Below are 18,478 nucleotides of genomic sequence, written 5' to 3' on the forward strand. Positions count from 1 at the left end.
TGACAGGAGAGGCATCAGATGCTGAGTACAAACTAAAAGCAGCCGAAAACATTTTTTTTAGGTCAGTCAAGTTAATGCAATGGGTCAGCATCATTATGCCGTTAAACATGTTAAATTCAATAAAAGTTAATTTAATTCTCCATTTTCCTACGCGGGACAGTAAATCTGAAATAATCTTTCTGTTGATCTTGAAGTTGTCTGCCATCATCCCCATTTTTTTCAGGAAGCACAGCTTTGTTGGGGGGAGGGGGACATTGTTGTCCAGTGATATCGAACGCCTCTCCAAAATGACAGAATAGAAATGGTCTTCTGCGATTCCAAATCCTTTGTGCAGCACCAATCGACTAAAGAGTTCAAAACTCAACAAAGTTAAAATAACATTTGTTCTTCGTTTCCTCACGGCATCATCTGATACACTTCGTGCTTGAAAAGAACATTCGACAAATCCATAGCTTTGACTTAACATTTTAAATAGCGGCAGACATTGCCACTTTTAAGATACCACATTATATCAGACAAAGACATTGCGAGACGATGCCCGATTACAACCATATCAGCAATAGGAAATGGAAACATCTTCTGAAGTAATGCAGACGCCCAAATTAGCACTGAAACATTTCTTTGCAGGGTTGCATTTGAAATACATACCCACAATCACCCAGAATCTGGATTGCAGGTGATCATCACCTTATACCAAGCTCAAATCGAATATTATTGGCAATTCCATCTTAACTGACTTCATTTACCACTGTCACGTTTGACAACAGGACGTCGTGACAGAGCTGAACCGATGAATGGGGTTTTGGTGCTCGTTCGCGGAACCCAGCAGCTGGCGGGACTGTTTCAAACAACTTTCTTTTTAAAATTTCCAATCCAATGCATTTCATAATTCCTCATTGTGCTAAACTTTCTCCGGCCAAGTAAAACAGTACAATTTTCATGAAACCCACAGAGCGCAGTGGGCGGACACCCTCGAACTTATTAAGTGGAAACTTTTCAAAAGGAAGAAGACTCACCTCGTTCTACTTTAGTACCAACATTCCACCTGAAGTCGTTCAAATTTTGCGCCATTACCCCAATGAGCGGGCAACACGATTCATCAACTCACGTCCATTTGCTCCGTTTCGTTGAGCAAAAGGCCACTGTCAGCTTCTTGTTAAAAACAAATGTACCCGGTTCTTAAATCCGCCAACAACCATTTTGAAACAGTTTGTGCACAATTTAGTTCTAAAGTTGAAGATGTGAAACTTGACCAACAGGACAGGCTGAAAGTATGGCTCATTTTCAATGGCCTTCTCTGCGTCGAAACCCTTGGAACACAGAAGTCACTACGCCCTCATTTACCTGCCCCTCAGCCAGGCGTCCCCATAAACAGGAGCGTGAGGTCAGATCACAGGACAGGGTCAAGGAGGCGCTGGTCGTCTTTTTCTCCTGCTGCAGACTTCAGCTTCCACGGTTGCACGTCCCACCTTCCGCCGTTACTCACCTCCCTGGCACGTCGCAAGCCCGGTGACACGGCTTCTGCAAACTGAGCGAGCGACCAGCTTTAAATCTTCCAAATCCAAAAAAAAACCCCGACCCAAATCTTCCGTCCGTAGTTTTATTGTGTGAAGGAAAGAATCATTTTCTCAATGGACCAAATATAACCCGAACTGACGATGCTTCATTGTATGGCTCTGGCCCCGGGGTGGGGGTCCTTTACATTGGAATACAGTCAATGGGGTAAAAAGGGGGTGTCTGAGTGTGGGTTTACGCGTTGCGAACTGAGACTTTCAGGAACTCTTTCCTGATTTTGAGAGGGTTCCTGTGAACGTTTCACTGTCATTGGAGTTTTAAGTGAGACGGAATGTTTGTCGCCAGCAATGGTAAGTGGCGGTCCCCTTCCTTGGAAAGCGATAACAGCCCCAGAAAGCGAGCCTGCAGTGCCGGGGACGCGTGTTGACTGCTGTTAATATTATTGTTAACTATTGCTTGCAGCAGGATTTACGGCTGGGAGGGAGCCTGCAGCCTTTCGAGCAAGCCGGACTGAATTGGCCGAAATCGCGGTACACCCGCGAGCGAGCTCTGGTTTGGTGGGAGTGGCAGGTGGACCGAACAGCAAATAAATGCTGGCTCTCTCTCTCCCTCCCCCCCCCCACCCCGACTTCTCTTTCTCTCTCCCTCCCTCTCTCTCTCCTTCCCCCCCCCTGACTTCTCTCTCTCTCTCCCTCCCTCTCTCTCCCTCCCTCTCTCCCTCTCTCTCCCTCCCTCTCTCCCTCTCTCTCCCTCCCTCCCTTTCCCTCCCTCTCTCCCTCCCTCCCTCTCTCCCTCCCCCTCTCTCTCTCCCTCCCCCCCTCTCTCTTTCCCTCCCCCTCTCTCTCTCTCCCTCCCCCCTCTCTCTCTCCCTCCCTCCCTCTCTCCCCTCTCTCTCTCCCTCCCCCTCTCTCTCTCCCTCCCCCCTCTTTCTCTCTCCCTCCCTCTCTCTCTCCCTCCCCCTGACTTCTCTCTCTCTCTCCCTCCCTCTCTCTCCCTCCCTCCCTCCCTCTCTCCCTCCCTTTCCCTCCCTCTCTCCCTCCCCCTCTCTCTCTCCCTCCCTCCCTCTCTCCCCCCTCTCTCTCCCTCCCCCGAGAGCGCGAAATATGACAGGATAATAAAGAGCCCGATAATATACTTTAAAAAGGCAATTACGCGAGCTGCGGGTGTGGGACAAGCCTGTTTGACCTGGTTAATAGCTCCGAGGAGAGCTGGAGCCCGGAGAGGCGAGAAGGAAGTCAATTACCTAAAATCAAAACGCGAATGATCACAGAGAGGGTGTCCGGACAAATGGGGCTGGACTGCGCTTCTCCGTCTGCTCGGTTCATTGTGAACGCAGAAATCATCAGTTTGGCCGCATGGAGAGGGAGGTCACGATCCTCAACGCACACAATTGATTCCCTGGTTTAAACAATATTATTCGCTGCCTCAAGTGCCCGAGTATCTTGATGAGGGAGAGTCACGTAATATTCTATATCCACTTGCATTAAAGACTAACACAGTGGGCAATAAAACAAAAGTTGGCGGAGGAACCGGGGGTCAGGCAGTGTGGTCGACGTTTTGGATTGAATGTATCTCGCCAGTTGAAAGAAGTGGGAGGGAAAGGTGAGTCAGGAGCTGGAGAGCAAGAGGAGGGGGTGAGTGGGAAATGGAGGAGGGAAGGATGGGATGGGTGAAAAGTGGAGACTGCAAAGATGTGTGCACCTGGAGCTCGGGTTGCTGGTGGTTTAGACTGAAGGCTGTGCGGCTGCGGAGGGGGCACTGGACACTCAATAGACCCTTTTCCACTGGCATCGCAGTGGCAGGATAGGAAGCCCTTTGTGCTGTTTCCACTGGACCACCCTTAACTGTGACACTAATTTCTTTTCGACTGAACACACTTATCTCCGAGGATTGGAGGGTTCTTCCTTCAACTGGAAACAAGTGACTTTCTGCTGTCCCTCTTCCACTGGTTTTATCAGTACACCTACATCAGCTGACTCTGGGGATAGGAGTAGAGGTCAAGATGGTTAATCCCATGTGAAATGACAGTGTGCTGACATTTTTCTTTTTCCAGTGGACCCTGTCCCAATTAATTCTTTCTCTTTCTGTAAGGGACACTGGGCAATTTCTGCTGAGAGCCCATCTTTACCTTCCAATAGACCAAAGGAAATGTCATATATCACATTTTCTTTTTTATTCCATGAAAATAAAATAAATTGAATCTGATAACAAAAGACAATGAGTGGAACAAGATAAGGAAGGGACAGTGAGCAGATGGAACAGTAAGGGACCCAGAGGGTTGAATGTGTGGGGTGATCAATGGTCAAAGATCAGGTGGGAAAGGGTGGAGGAATGAGGGGTGGAGCTGTTAAAACTGAGAGTGTGAGAGAACCTGGGTAAATCAGAGAAAGGAAGAGGTTGTCCAAACTGACAGAATTTACTAATCATACCATTAGGTGGTAGATTACCCAGGTCACAGAAAGCACATGCAAAATGCACCTGGACAGCACCAGTGATCAGGCTTGAACTAGGGTCTCCAGAGCAGAGAGGCACCAGCTCTGTATGTTCATGAGAGCAGAACAGAAAGTTGTAGTAAAGGTGATGAAATCTGAGGAGGTAGTGGTGAAGGTTCATTAAATGCAGATTATTTGTCCAGAGAAGATGGAAAGAGAGAGAGCGAGAAAGATCAAAATGAGAGAAAGAACAAAACAATGTCCACATTATGGAATATCGAACATGGTCATTGCTATAAATCTGAAGCAAGGATTGGATGTGATCATGAATAAGACCTGTTTTTTTTTGCTCAATCACAAATATTTTGGTCAAGGGCAGCAATGGTTAGCTCAATGCTGTTACAGTGCCAGCGACCCAGGTTCGAACCCCGCACTGTCTGTAAGAAGTTCATACGTTCTTCCTGTGTCTGTGTGGGTTTCTTCCAGGTACTCCGGTTTCCTCCCACTTTTCAAATTGTACAGGATTGTTGGTTAATTTGGACAGCATAGGCTCATGGGTCAGAAGAGCCCGTTATTGTGCTGTATGTCTAAATTTAAAAAAAAAATTAAAAATTAAAAAGAACAAATTGCAAATTTTGGAAAATATATTTTTACACATTTTCTTGACCTTGAATGTGGAGGAAGATCATCTGCAGTATTGCAATCCAAAAGGTTTCCATCATAGACTACATCGATAAATTTCCTCATGAGTTAGTATTGTTCAATTCATGTACCTTGATCTTGTAAGTACAGTTACATTTTCCTAAGAATGCTGAAGGACAGAGGCTTCTGAATAACAAGGATAAGAAATGCAAAAACTGTCCAGAATAAAGCTACTCAGCATCTGTACAGTCAGAAAAAAACTCTGCTTCAGATCAATAACATATAATTAGATCCTGAAAATTAAGAATGCTTTAAGTTGCAGAGAAATGAAAGAGTGGTGATAGTAGAGGAAGTATCTAAGCTACTGAGGTTGTCCTCTGGGGTCTAAGGGAGCAAAATAAACACTACTTAATTAACATTAATTTGTGACACAGTTGGTGCAAATTTGGGTCCTTTCCATTGCTTTTACATTTTTCACAGGGACTGTGGAGCTCATCTTCCAACTCCAGAACTTCCATCCACCTGGAACCCTTCTGCTGGCCATTTATCTTCTGTGGATTTATTCATTGCTAATTGACAACTCCATATGAACCTTCTTTCTTAAACAATGGACAAACCAAGCGTCCTCTATCACTGCCCTCATATACCTGGCTCAAATATTTTTGACAATGAACTACTTTAACTCTGCTCACATCTTAAATCAAAGATGTACTCTTGCTGCAGGAAGCCACATGGCCCAAGCTATGCCTGGCTCTTTGTGGAATGCGTGGAAAAGTCTTTGGTTCTGTCCTTCTTTGGTCCCTCCTGTCATTCTCTCTACTGAAGTGCATTGGTGTTTTTTCCAGTATTCAAACAGAATACAAATTCTCAATTCATTTTAACATGCTGCTCCTATTCTCACGTAGACTAGAACGGACTCTACCCTTCTCCCTCTCCAACAATAATTTAATGACCAGTATTGATGACAAACATACAGTCTGCTGCTCCAAGTCTCAGAAGCAGAATTCTCAGGCTGCATGGTTTGCATAGCAGTTAACGCAATGCTGTTATAGTGCTAGCTACTGGGGCTTTGACTTCGGCGCTGTGTGTAAGGAGTTTGTATGTTATGTCCATGTCTATGTGGGTTTCCTCCCACCCTTCAAAAACATATGGGGGTTATATGTCATTTGGGTGTAAATGGGCGGCACAGTGGACCGGAAGGGCTTGTTACTGTGGTGTATGTCTAAAGCGAAGGCAGAGATTATGCTGTTCGCTGTAGTACCAAGTCCCTTTTCCTTCAGATTCACCAAAGGCTGGGCTGGTACACTGAAGCCAGTGATGAACTTGGCTTGCAAAGAATATTTAATCTTGTGAAATTATGGTAAATATCTCACAGATGAAATATAGATGATGCTGAACAGGTCAAATGTTCTCGGGCGTGCAGGAAGGACAGTAACATGCATCAATGGCCTTGTAATTCATGGAGTTGGACAGTACAGAAATGGCCTTTCAGTCCATCACATCCAGTCCACCTATTTGTCTATGTACACTAATCCCATGCCTGCTTCTGGGCCTTGCCTATTGAAGAGCCTGTTTAAATAGCTCTTAAACTTTGTGATATATATCTGATTCCACTATCTCCTCTCTCAGGAATTTCCAGATACCAACTACTCTTTTCCACTCACTTTAAATCTATGCTCTCTTGTTTTCCCTGCCATGCCTTTATCAATTTTAAACACCCCCAGGTCATCCTTAAACCTCCCTCACCCCAGGCAAAAAACAATCTCACCCCCAGACAACTTCTGCTGAATCACCACTGCATTCACTTCATTTGCAGCCATAAAATATGTACTCTCAGTGAGCACTTCCAACATTTATCTACCTGGGTTGCCATGTGCAGGGATGTAAATCCTGCGGGCCAATTGTTTATCAATATTCCTCAGCGCCATACCCATTCCTGTTTTTAATCCTACACTTACCTGACTTCCCAAGGTTCATCATCGCATACTCATCAGGATTAAAATCCATCTGCCAATGTCCTGTCAAAATTTTCATCTGACCTGTATCTTTTTGTAATCATAGAAAACTTCCTCCTTAACCGAGACATCAACAGATTTTCCCAAATTTACTAATCATACCTCCAATATTCAGATCCAAATGGTTAATGTATTAAGCAAGAATATTTCCTGCACCAATCCTGATCATACATCAGTGGTGACCAACTTTCACGTGAAAAAAAACAATCTTCCACCACCACCTTCTGCCTCCCAGCACCAAGCCAATTTCTGGATCCAATCAGCCAGCTCATCTTTCTAAAATCATAGTGAAAGATAACTTCATTCACCTTGGCATGGAGGGGAAAAAAGGGCAGAACTCGATGTGGGCACATTGTTACTGAAAATCTACAACGATTTTGCTTTTCCTGGCAGGGAAGGAAAAGTGTCAGAAAGATACAATTCAGGTGCACCTTTTGTAGGGGAAAATTAACCTCTTTCTTTTTTTTGCCCTAATTACCAGTTAACTGAATGAAAGATCTCCCACAAAAGAGGAACACTGACAGGCAGAGAAAAGGAAACTGGTCACTTGATTGAAAGCAACCTCAGAGGGGTTACAGCTGGTGAGAATGCACCTTATCTTAGCCTGCACAGCTATTCAGGGACGTGAGGAGCAAACCACAAAGCATGAAATTAACTGTATTTCAATTCAGGCCCGCTAATGTGATACGACTGCACAATCAGAGTACAGCTGTTGATAGGGCATCACAAACACAGGCAATGTTGGGCTTGTGGTTGCATGACAGAATGACAATCCAGTTGTATCAGGAGCAAGGCACTGTAATACAGTGGTTCATTTTGGCATTTCAAACCAGATAACTCCTGGAATTCTTATAATCAAGGAGAAAAAACAGGCTTTTATCTGCTTAGAGAGTGACATAAATACTGTGAGGTTCCTGAGCAATTCTGCCAGAAGAGTCCATTTCCTTGGCTGGTTTTTGCATTCCCAAATAAGGAGTACTTTTCACTTGATTTAAACTATTTTTAAAAGCTGATTTGCTAAAGGGGATATTGACCCATGACACCCCCAATGGCTGGACACATTTTCTATGAAATCGTGGCGATTTGACCCAATTCAACTTGCAAGAAAACGCCAAATCAAGCATATTTCACACTTCTTACAAATCGTTTACTGCTCCAACAAAATGTTATGTTCACACAATTTGCATAAAAGCAGGCAGCGTTCACTGCCAAGAATAAAAATAAAACCACGCAGCTCTATTCATTAAGCTGAATACTGTTGCTGAGGTTCATTGTAAGCCATTTATCTGTCCTAAATTAGAGTGAGAAGGCAGTTTTATATTTTAACCGGAGTCTCATTACACAGAAGAAAAGCAGTGTCAAAAATCTGCAGTCACTATCATAGCTTCAACCACTCTATTAATGCATTTCTACTCCGTGTGAAGTCTCTCATTTTTTCCCCCATAAATGCTCTCCATTTTTCTGTTACAAAGCAGTCTCATCTCAAGATTTTTCAGAGCACCTTGATGTCATTAAGAAGTGTCGCTGGAGTGCGTGACCCTTGTCGAAGGGATGTTGAACAGTTTTGTTTCTTCCTGTCAAATTGTTCAATTTATAGCAGATTAACACCATAGGCTCATTGAGCCATTCAGTGCATTCACAGGTTACGGTTTTGCCCCAGCAATAATTGATCTGCTGACAGTATTTTCCCGAGTGCCTCTCTTGGACATTTACAACAGCCTATTTTTGAAACAACTACCGACACCAACATCAGAACAAATGTTCCGTTTGGTCCCTCACAAGTCTCATAAAAGCAAAAATATTTTGAGAAACGATTGATTGCCCCAAGAATTAATAAATGTTTAAGTATGTTCAAATGTTTTTGGAACTGTTATTCACCAGAGATTTTTAAAAGGTTTCAAACATTTTGCACTTTAGGTTAGTAAACAGCAGAATATAGGATTCAATAAAATCCATTCTCTTGGGTTATCTTGTCTTCAACAGATCGATTCTCATTTCGCCTCATTGCATCTGTGGTAATGATATAATATTACAAATCATAATGTATTTGACAAACACAATTACTCACATTTTAAACTCCAAGACCAAATCCTAACAACTGTGGAAAATATTCAATCTCTTATACTTACAAAATAAAAATCGCATTGACTACAATAGGGACTTACTCAGTAATCTAGTTGTAAAAACAAACTAAACGTACAGATGTTACGTGTTGATCTTGAGAACAGTGTCAACAAGGGTATGGGACCTGGATGGAGTACTCGGCCAAGTATTAAAAATCTGTGTTGACCAACTTACCAAGGTATTCATGATATCTTCAATATCTCACTCCAGCAGGGCATGGCACCCACCTGTTTCCAACAGGCATCAATCAGACCGGTGCCCAAGAAGAGTGCCTTAATGACTATTGACCAGTAGCACTGACATCTACAGTGATGAAGTGTTTTGAAAGTCTGGTGGTGAAGCAGATCAGCCTGTCTGAGCGGTGACATGGATAAGTTCCAGTTCGTTTATCGTAGTAACAGGTCTATAGCAGATGCCATCTCACTGGCTCTACACAAATCCCTTGAACACCTGGAAAATGCAATTACGAAGAAGGCTTACCAGTGGCTATACTTTGTAAGGTATTTGAGAAGATCTGGTTTGTCACCAAAGACACTCGAAAACATCTAAAGGTGTACCATGGAGAGTATTCTGGCTAGTTGCATCACTGTCTGGTACAGAGGTGCCAATGCTCAGGACAAGAAAAAACTCCAGAGGGGTTGTCAACTCAGCCTGCGACATCACAGGCACCAGACTTCACTGCATCGAGGACATCTACAAGAGGCGGTGTCTTAAAAAAGCAGCCTCTATCTTCAAGGACCCCCACCACTCATGACATGCCCTCTTCACTCTGCTATCATTGGGAAAAAGGAACAGGAGCCTTAAGATGAGCACGCAGTGGCACAAGGACAGCTTCTTCCCCTCTGCCATCAGATTCCTGAATGAACAATGAACCAAAAGCTTTACATGCACTGTTTTTATTTTTGTAAGATGGTTTATATGAATGTTTGCTCAATGATGCTGCCACAAAGCAATGAATTTCAAGACTTGCCCATGACAATAATTCTGATTCTGATTCCAATTCTGACATTTTCCAGAAATGATGCAATTTAAAGTATCTCTTATAATAAAGCCAAATTTGGCTGGGTCTTCAGGATCATACAATTCTTGGAGCCACACAACGCAAAACTGACCCTTCAGCCCAACTCATCCACGCCAACCAACATAGCACTCCAAGTTCATCACATTTGCTCACATTTGATTCATATTATTCTAAACCCTTCCTATCTATATATCTGTCCAAATGTCTTTTGGATGTCAAAATAGATCCTGCTTCTATTGCTTCCTCTGGCAGCTCGTTTCAGATACAACTAGCCTCAGAGAAAAAATTGCCCATCAGTTTCCTCTAAAATCACTCCCATTTCATAATTAATCTATGCCCTCTGGATCTATAATTGTCTATTTTAGGGTTTAAAAAAAAGTGATCATTCATTTTATCAATGCACCTCAAAATTTCACTCTTCACCCAACTAATCCAACGTTTCCCTATAATTCAAGATTTCCAGTCCCAGCAAGATCCTGGTGAATCTCTGCACCCTTCAAAATATTGATACCCTTCTTAAGTCTGGGCAACTAGAATTGCATAAAGTACTCAAAGTGTTGTCTTACCAGCACCTTGTACTGCTCTATGCAGGAGTTCCAAATTCTGTTTTCAATATCTCACCCAAAGAAAGCAAGGGCATCAAACACCTTCTTCACCACCATCCACCAGCATCACTACTTCCAGGGAAATATGGACATGTGCTCCTAACTCAATCTGTTTTATAACACACTCCAGGGGCCGGCCTGCCTTTTATGGTTAATTTATATCAGTTGATTTTATAAAACTAAAATGTAACACACAAAAGGGAAGATAAAAATATATTGGGGTGAATGAAGGATGGCTGAGAGGTGATTGTCAGCCATACTACCACATCAGAGTTGAGCTGAGTGTTGTCAGTGGGCAGAGCAGAATTGTCATTCCTCAATCATTGCAACAAGATATGCTGAAAAGGTTACATGAAGGACACCTTGGAATAAAATAAATGCAAGAGGAGGCTCAGAACTGGCCAGGGATAAATGCTGACATTGGCAGGGTGGTTTCCAGGTGTGAGACCTGTTTGAAACCTCATGCAAAGCAGACAAAGGAACCCATGTTAAAAATTGATTTACTAACTGAACCATGGCAGAAAGTTGGGACTGATCTGTTCCACATGGATGGAAACACCACTTGCTGGTTATTGATTATCTATCGAACTATTTGGATATTGCATTGCTTCCTAACATGTCTATTGCTTGTGTGATAAAATATATGACATTGATCTTTACAAGACATGAAATTCTTCAAATGGTCTACAGTGACAATGGACCATGCTACAGGTGCAGAAAATTACATACCTTTGCAGAAGAATATGATTTTTGACATGTGACTCCAAGTCCTCTGAATCCTCAGTCAAAGGGAAAGCAGTGAAAGGAATTTACAAAGCTAAAAAGTTGCTCAAGAAAGCACTAGAGACAGTGGTTCAGATCATTATCTAATTCTATTGAGTTACAGACCTTCGCCATTTGAACATGGGATGTCATCCACTGAGCCGTTGATGAAATGTAGACTGCGCACCACATTTCCCTACTCTGCAGACCCAAACAAGGATGAAGATGTCAAAGATGTTGAACTGAAACAAGAACATCTGCAATGGAGACAAAAAGCAAACTATGACGTCAGCATGAGGCTTAGGACCACTAGCACAACATGACCCAGTGAAACTCAGAGATTTCAACACTTGGGACATAAAGGCTCCTGTTCTGGAGGAAGTAAATCCAAGATCCTACACAGTCAGAACAGAGGAGGGTCAAATACTGAGAAGGAATCAAAATAGCCTGCTGAAAATACAAGAGGCACTGCAGGAACAGACAAATGCAGAAGATCCAGCCCGCAGAACATCAGAGGAAACACCACCAGTGCTAGTCAGTAGTGGACCAGCAGAGCCAATGCAAAGCACCTGTGTAAAGAAGATCCACGTGTGTTATCTATCAAAGCACCTGACAGACTGAACCTCTAAAAGAGTTTGTGCTGTTGATGTTGTGTTTACATTTGTGTTGAACTTTAAATTGAAATGAATATTGTATTAGTGTGTCATGTTGTTAGATTAAATATCTCAAGGAAAGAGGATATAGTGATAGAGTGCTAGTGATACTCCAGAACACTATAGAGGAGGTTGTAGACTAGTTTGTTGCCACTTGAGTGGATTGAAGATAGATGCCTCCATATGGTCATGAGTTCCATAGCTAATAAAGTATAGTTGTTTCAAAAGAACACAAGTTTCTTTATTACCATAAAATAAACATTACATGATGGCAGGAATAGAAGAAACACTAGGGGTATGCAGAGTGAGAATCTTTCAATAGCAGCAGAGAAATGGAGCATGTAAAGGCTCCTGACATTGTAAGATGGACTGGAAATGCCGCCCACAAGTGGAGGCTGTTCAAACAAAGATTCACACTGTACCTGCAAGCCATTGGTCTCGATAGCAAACCTGATGCGTGGAAAATTGCACTGCGACTTACCATAGTGGGATCTCAAGCACTCAAAATTTCCAAAACATTTGTTTTTTTCAGGCGCAGAAAACCAGGGCAAGTTTGATGAGGTAATCGAGATGTTTGATGAACACTGTTCCCCAAAGAAAAATGAAATGCTCATGATGTACATATTTCACTCACACATGCAGCTGCAGGGAGAGAACTTAGATACTTTTTAAATGGGCTTGAAATTAAAAGCAAGAATATAGAATTTTGGATCACTGCAAAGATTCAATGATCCGTGATCAAATTATGTTTGGGATTATTGGCAAGAAAGTGAGAGAGGTGTTGCTGCTTTAGACAGAGCTTACCTGAGCTGGAGCTGTGAAGATATGCTACGCCAGTGAATGAGCTTTGCAGCATGCGGAATGGTTCAGTAAGAGTGCTCCTGAGCAGAATATCCTTGTGCCGTATTCGCTGGCCTCCTCATTATCGGATACCACTTGACAGTTGGCCATACAAGATGTCCTTGGTCAGTCTTCCATCAGGCATTCTGACAACATGTCCTGCCCAGCACAGTTGGGCTGACATCAAGGTTGAAAATATTGACATTGTGGTTCGAGAAAGGACCTCGATATTGGAGGTCTTGTCTCCCCAGGTGATCTTCATCAGAGAACATAGGTGACGCTGCTGCAGTTGGTCAAGCTGACATAAGTGACTTTGATATAGGCGCCACGTCTCACATCCATATAGTAAGGCTGATATGACAATGGTCCTGTGCACCTTACACTTGGTGGCCAACCTGATGTTCTGTGACCAAACCCGATCGTTCAGCTGACCAAAGGCCTTTCTGGTTCTTGACTCAATCTCTACATCTAGAGAAGCTGAGGATGTTATCCTGTTGGCAGCATTGAGACGAGAGTCATTGACCACTCCAGGATGCACATATCAAACCCCACAAACTGGCTGAAAGGAACCCTCACCACCCTATAGGATGGATACCCAGAAGAAGAAAGAAAGAAAGAAGATTACTATAGGGTGCACTCAATGTTGTTTTAAACTTAAATACAAAACATTCTATTCAATTCTACCCACGAGGTTACCAGTAATATTATTCAAAAATATCCTGCTATACAGACATGAATGAAAATGCAATTATCAGGGCAAGGGGGTGGGAAGGGGGTGGGGGTAGGTGGGAATAAAAATGGACTCTGGATATTATACCAGTGTTGGAAGAGACTGCATTGTATGTTTGAATTTACATGAGTCTGAGAAAATCAAAACTAAAATATTTAAAAAAAAACAGAAAATGCCATTTTTATATAATTAAAACACCTTTCACTGTATCAACGTAGAAACATGGTTCACTTCTACACTTACAGTTTGATCATACTTACTGTATAATGCATCAGTATAATAGGATGATACAGATGCCTGACGATGACAACACAACATGCATTTGACAATTGCATCTATTAATTTGCTGAAGGATATGTGTTTTAACCTTATGTTCTAGCTGGATCCAAGCAAAATGTTCTGTGGTGAACTAGTACTACAATAATATGGGATTGTGATCTTATCTTGAAAACAAACCATGAGAATATTTGACTAAATTTTTAAAACCTGGGTTTTTATTTTATTAAAATCAGCCAAAAAAGATAACCTTTGTAAAAAGTACCTGGTGTTTTCAAACATTCCATTCAACATTTGGCTGTATCTCTCACTGGAGAAAAATGTACATGATCCATCAAGATGAAGTTACTGAAACAAATACCCATCATGAAAAAAAATGGTAACTTCCATCTGCAACTAACACATTGATGCATGAAGGAACGGACAGGGGTGCAGTGTTGTTGGAGCTCACTGGAGCGCCGCTCCGGTACCTCATGGGGCCGCACCAGGACCTCCTAGTTGCTATTTTTGGTGAGCTCCGGCCCCTAAAAATTTAGCATTGCACCCCTGGCAACAGATGCACTTCCTAGAAAGGTCTCTTGTCTCAAAGTTTGGCTGCATTGACGCTGACTATTTTTAGTGCTCCATGAAGCTTCTCTGGAGTGGAACCCGATCATGACAGTTGGCAAGTTGAATCACACTCCTCCTGAAATTTCCTCAGACATATCCAATTACCTGGATGATTTTTTTTTGGTCATGGATGTGCATGTTGCTGTAATTCACCAAGCACCCAGGTTTTAGAAAGTTGTCTGGGGAAAGCTCTTCATGGCACCGAGCACTCCCCTTGTTGTGAACCAATTTTCTGCTGTGCTGCTTGCTTGATAGTGATCAAAGCAAAGTAAGAACACGCCCACGTTTCCAATTTACAAATGATTTAACGCATTTTCTATTTGAATAATTATAAATTGGTTCATTTTTCATTCCTTTGATTTGATTGGAATAAAATTTATTTTGAATCAATTTCTTTGGGGCACTGGATGTTCTCAGGAGAGATCATAATGAACTCGTCTCACCCAGGGAACACCATAGCAATGAAAGAAAATTGAAGGCAAATGAAGGTATACTGAAGCTTAAATAGCTGGACAGCTTGCATGCATGGGCTGAGACACAATGCATAGAAAAGATTTTGAAATTTTCTGATAGGAATTTGAGATATTTATGACTGACATCAGCACACAGTCTGGACATTATTTTGTACTCTGCTTTCAAGACCTTTTTCATTGCCCAAAAAAATAAATCTTAGTATTTTTCAGTGCAACTACATCAAATTTTTGTGTCAGAGCTCAGCAGCTGCCATGATCGACTGGATGCAGAAGCTTTGATTGCCATAGACAGCTGATGATCCATATAATGATGATTCTCAGTTAATCTGGCAGGCGTCCAAATGAACTGTGCTCACTGCAGTTCTCAGTCTGCTGCATTGCAACGAGTGTTGAAAGTCAATTAATTTCCTTCTTTCAAAAATCAAACTTCACTCATTCTCAGCTCACTCAGCTGTGTAATGGAAAAGGGAGTGAGACAGACTGTGGCGTGCAGGAAGGGAATTACATGACAAAGTGAAGGATGGGCCTGGGGAACCAAAAAAAGCAGTGCAGTTACAAAAAAAAAGATGCACCAGTGTTTCTTCAGTATAAACAATCAAGGCTGACATTGAACAATAATTTTTCAGATGATCATGAAACCATTGCGATTGTTCTAAAACACATTCTGTTCAATTTTACGCTGAAACTTGCTTTTCTGCATTATATAATTTACAATGGTGATTGCGTTATCGACAATATGTTGTCCTATGACATTTAAAGCCGGGATTGATCGTTTACATAAAATGTTCTGATGATTCAAATGAGTTTCAGTTTGATTCACTCTAATTACCTTCTGAGACTCAACCGTATAAATAGAGATGCCTATTGCTGTAATGCTCTTTAAAATGATCGAAACCAATTGGCATCTCAAAACATCAAAAATATCTTGAGCTTTCACTGCAACTCATCCAAATATAAAAAATGGTGCTGGAAAATCAAATATGAGTATTAAAAAAATACCCATTGCTCTAAAGGTGAGACATGTGCAACATGGAAGTCTGCAGACACAGTGATTGCAGTAAAAACACACAAAAAAAACCCCACATTTTGGGCCTGAATCCTTCTTCAATCAGGCCCGAAATGTTGGTTATATCTCTTTACCTCCTGTGGACACTGTGAGGCCTGCTGAGTTCCTCCAGCAGTTGAGTGTTTTTACATACATATAATAGAGGTAGTTCGCTTTGGAAAAATGGGAGTTGTGTTTGTTGAATTAGAAACTTGTGGTTCAATTCCCAATCTCAGAAATGTAACCCTAAGGTGACACTCAAATGCCAGGTGCCACATTGTTGCACATTTTAAAATTTTAAATCGAGTCAAGTCAACTTTATTTATCGTTCATACCATGCTCGCAAGGTAAAGACAAGATAGCGTTTCTCCAGGACCACGGAGCATATTTACATCGATGTGTTCGGAAAGCAGTTAACATATTAAAATATTAAGGTATTAAGACGTATATACTCAGTGCTCTATCCACATCTGTTCTGGGAGTTCAGGAACCTGATGGCTTTGGGGGTGGGTGGGGGGGGGGTGGAAAGCTATTTCCTTCTCTGGACTCGAGTGTTTCGATATCTCCTGCCAGATGGAAGGAGGAAGAACAGTTTATTTGCAGGACGTATGGAGTCTTTCACAATTTTATTGGTTTCTGCCTATATAGAGTGTAGACATACAGAATGGTAATGGCCCTTTCAGCCCATAGAGTGTAGACATACAGGATGGTAATGGCCCTTCCAGCCCATGAGCCCTTTCCTCCCAAATAGCAGAATAAACCCCTACATTTTGAAGAGTGGGAGAGAACCAGAGCCCCCGAGGAAATCCACGCAGACATGGGGAGACAGACAGTGCCACATTTGAACCCAGGTTAGTGGCACTGGGCTGGGCTAACCACGACACTAACCAGACTCCTTTGCTGAATGACCTTCTCCAAAATCATCCTTTCAACTTTATAGAAAGGGAATCACTCAGAATATCTTGGCCAACATCAAAGAAACTCACTAATATAAAAAGAAATTAGTTTGGCCATTCACCTTGCATTTGCTTCTGCCCCAATTCCATCATGAGGTCCAGCTACCATGTAAACAGTGGCATGGATTTCTTTCAATGGTCAGCATTCCTCTGGCTATATGTTTCAGCAAGTCTACTTTAAAGATCTACATTTTAGCCAAGACCTACCAAGGTTCCACATGAAAACATTCTGTTAAGCTCCAGGCCACTCCATTGCAACAGAGAGAATCATATATAGTTCGATTGCCCTCACTAAATATGCAAAGGACCCATCAATTGTTTTCAGACATGGATTCCAAACTCCTATTTCATCAATGACAAATGCAATGTACCATGCACCAAAGATTGCCAGCAAGTGTGTTCTTTCCACTCCTGTCAGCAATTTTTTTTTTTAACTGGACAAAAGGCAGGACTATATCTAATTTCCAGGCTGTAAAGGCTGAAATAAAAAGAGGAGGAAGGTAAAGGCAAGAACATACTCAGATACTGAAAGCCAATAGAAGAACCAGCGAAAGGAGTAGGTCAATCAGTACTCAAATTAGCTTGGCAATGAATCATCGAAGATCCAATTTTGCTCTCACACTTCACCATTCACCCCCCCTTCTCCCCCCACCAAATTTTCTTGTAGTTCAGTCACAATCTCCATATTCCGTCACTGATTGTGTAGCCAGAGCATTTGTAATTTTGAATACACGTCATTCAAGCTTTAAGATTTTGGATCTTTATTCACTCCATCTCAACATCAGCTAGCTATCATCACCAACCTGATTTCATCAACTCCTGAAATATTCATGCATATTTTTAAGACGTGTAAACTCGCCATTTCCTGCATCTCTTTATTGCCCATTTACCTTCCGTTTACTCTCATATCATAACCTGCACCAAAATGCTCAACACTGACACTGTATTGTGGTTGCCTACCATTCCACCCACAAACCCACCAAGCCTTTCATTACATTTTTTGTCTTCACCACAACAGCCTGTCTCTTCACTTCACTGCAAATTATTTGCAAGGATTACCCTTCAAAACTTTACACAACAGGAAATACCTCTTTTTTTTAAATGACAGTTTCCTTTAACAATGTTAAAATAATTATTCAAATTACCCTTAAAACATTCAATTTCCTCTCCTCCAACATCAATTCATCAATTTCTTCAGCATTTGTCATATCAAACCTTAGTCTCATTGCTTTTTATTATATGCTCGTATAGGGCATTGATTTTTGTTTTCTTAAACACGAATGTAAAATGTTCCTAGTATTGAATTCCAACATTGAGTTAATTGCAGGTTTTGTCTTGGAAAGTAACAAAGATCTCAGTTACTTTTATATTTGCTCCACACAATTTTTAATCAAACGCACTTAATAGTTTAAAGATTTGCTAAGTTGCATCAGACGATAGGAGCATTGAAAAGAAGACAGAAGGTATTGAATACTCCACCATCAACACTCATGAGCTTAACAGTTATTCTTTTCTTTCAAAGTAGGAACATACATCATCTGACCAATCAATTTGATCACACCATGAGATATTGTCAAAGACTCTTTTTATCAGATTATACTGCATCATAAAATACTCATTCTGTCTGACAAGTCCAATATCTAATGGGAAGAATATTTATGAAGATGTAAGTAATAAAAGTTGACACTGTTTGACTGAAAGATACAACACATTAAAATTGTGACATCCCCAATAGTTTATGTTATTCTTCAAAACATATGTGTTTCATTTTCCAATTCTA

This window comes from Narcine bancroftii, chromosome 6 (assembly GCF_036971445.1).
Source record: "Narcine bancroftii isolate sNarBan1 chromosome 6, sNarBan1.hap1, whole genome shotgun sequence".
Lineage (NCBI taxonomy): Eukaryota > Metazoa > Chordata > Chondrichthyes > Torpediniformes > Narcinidae > Narcine > Narcine bancroftii.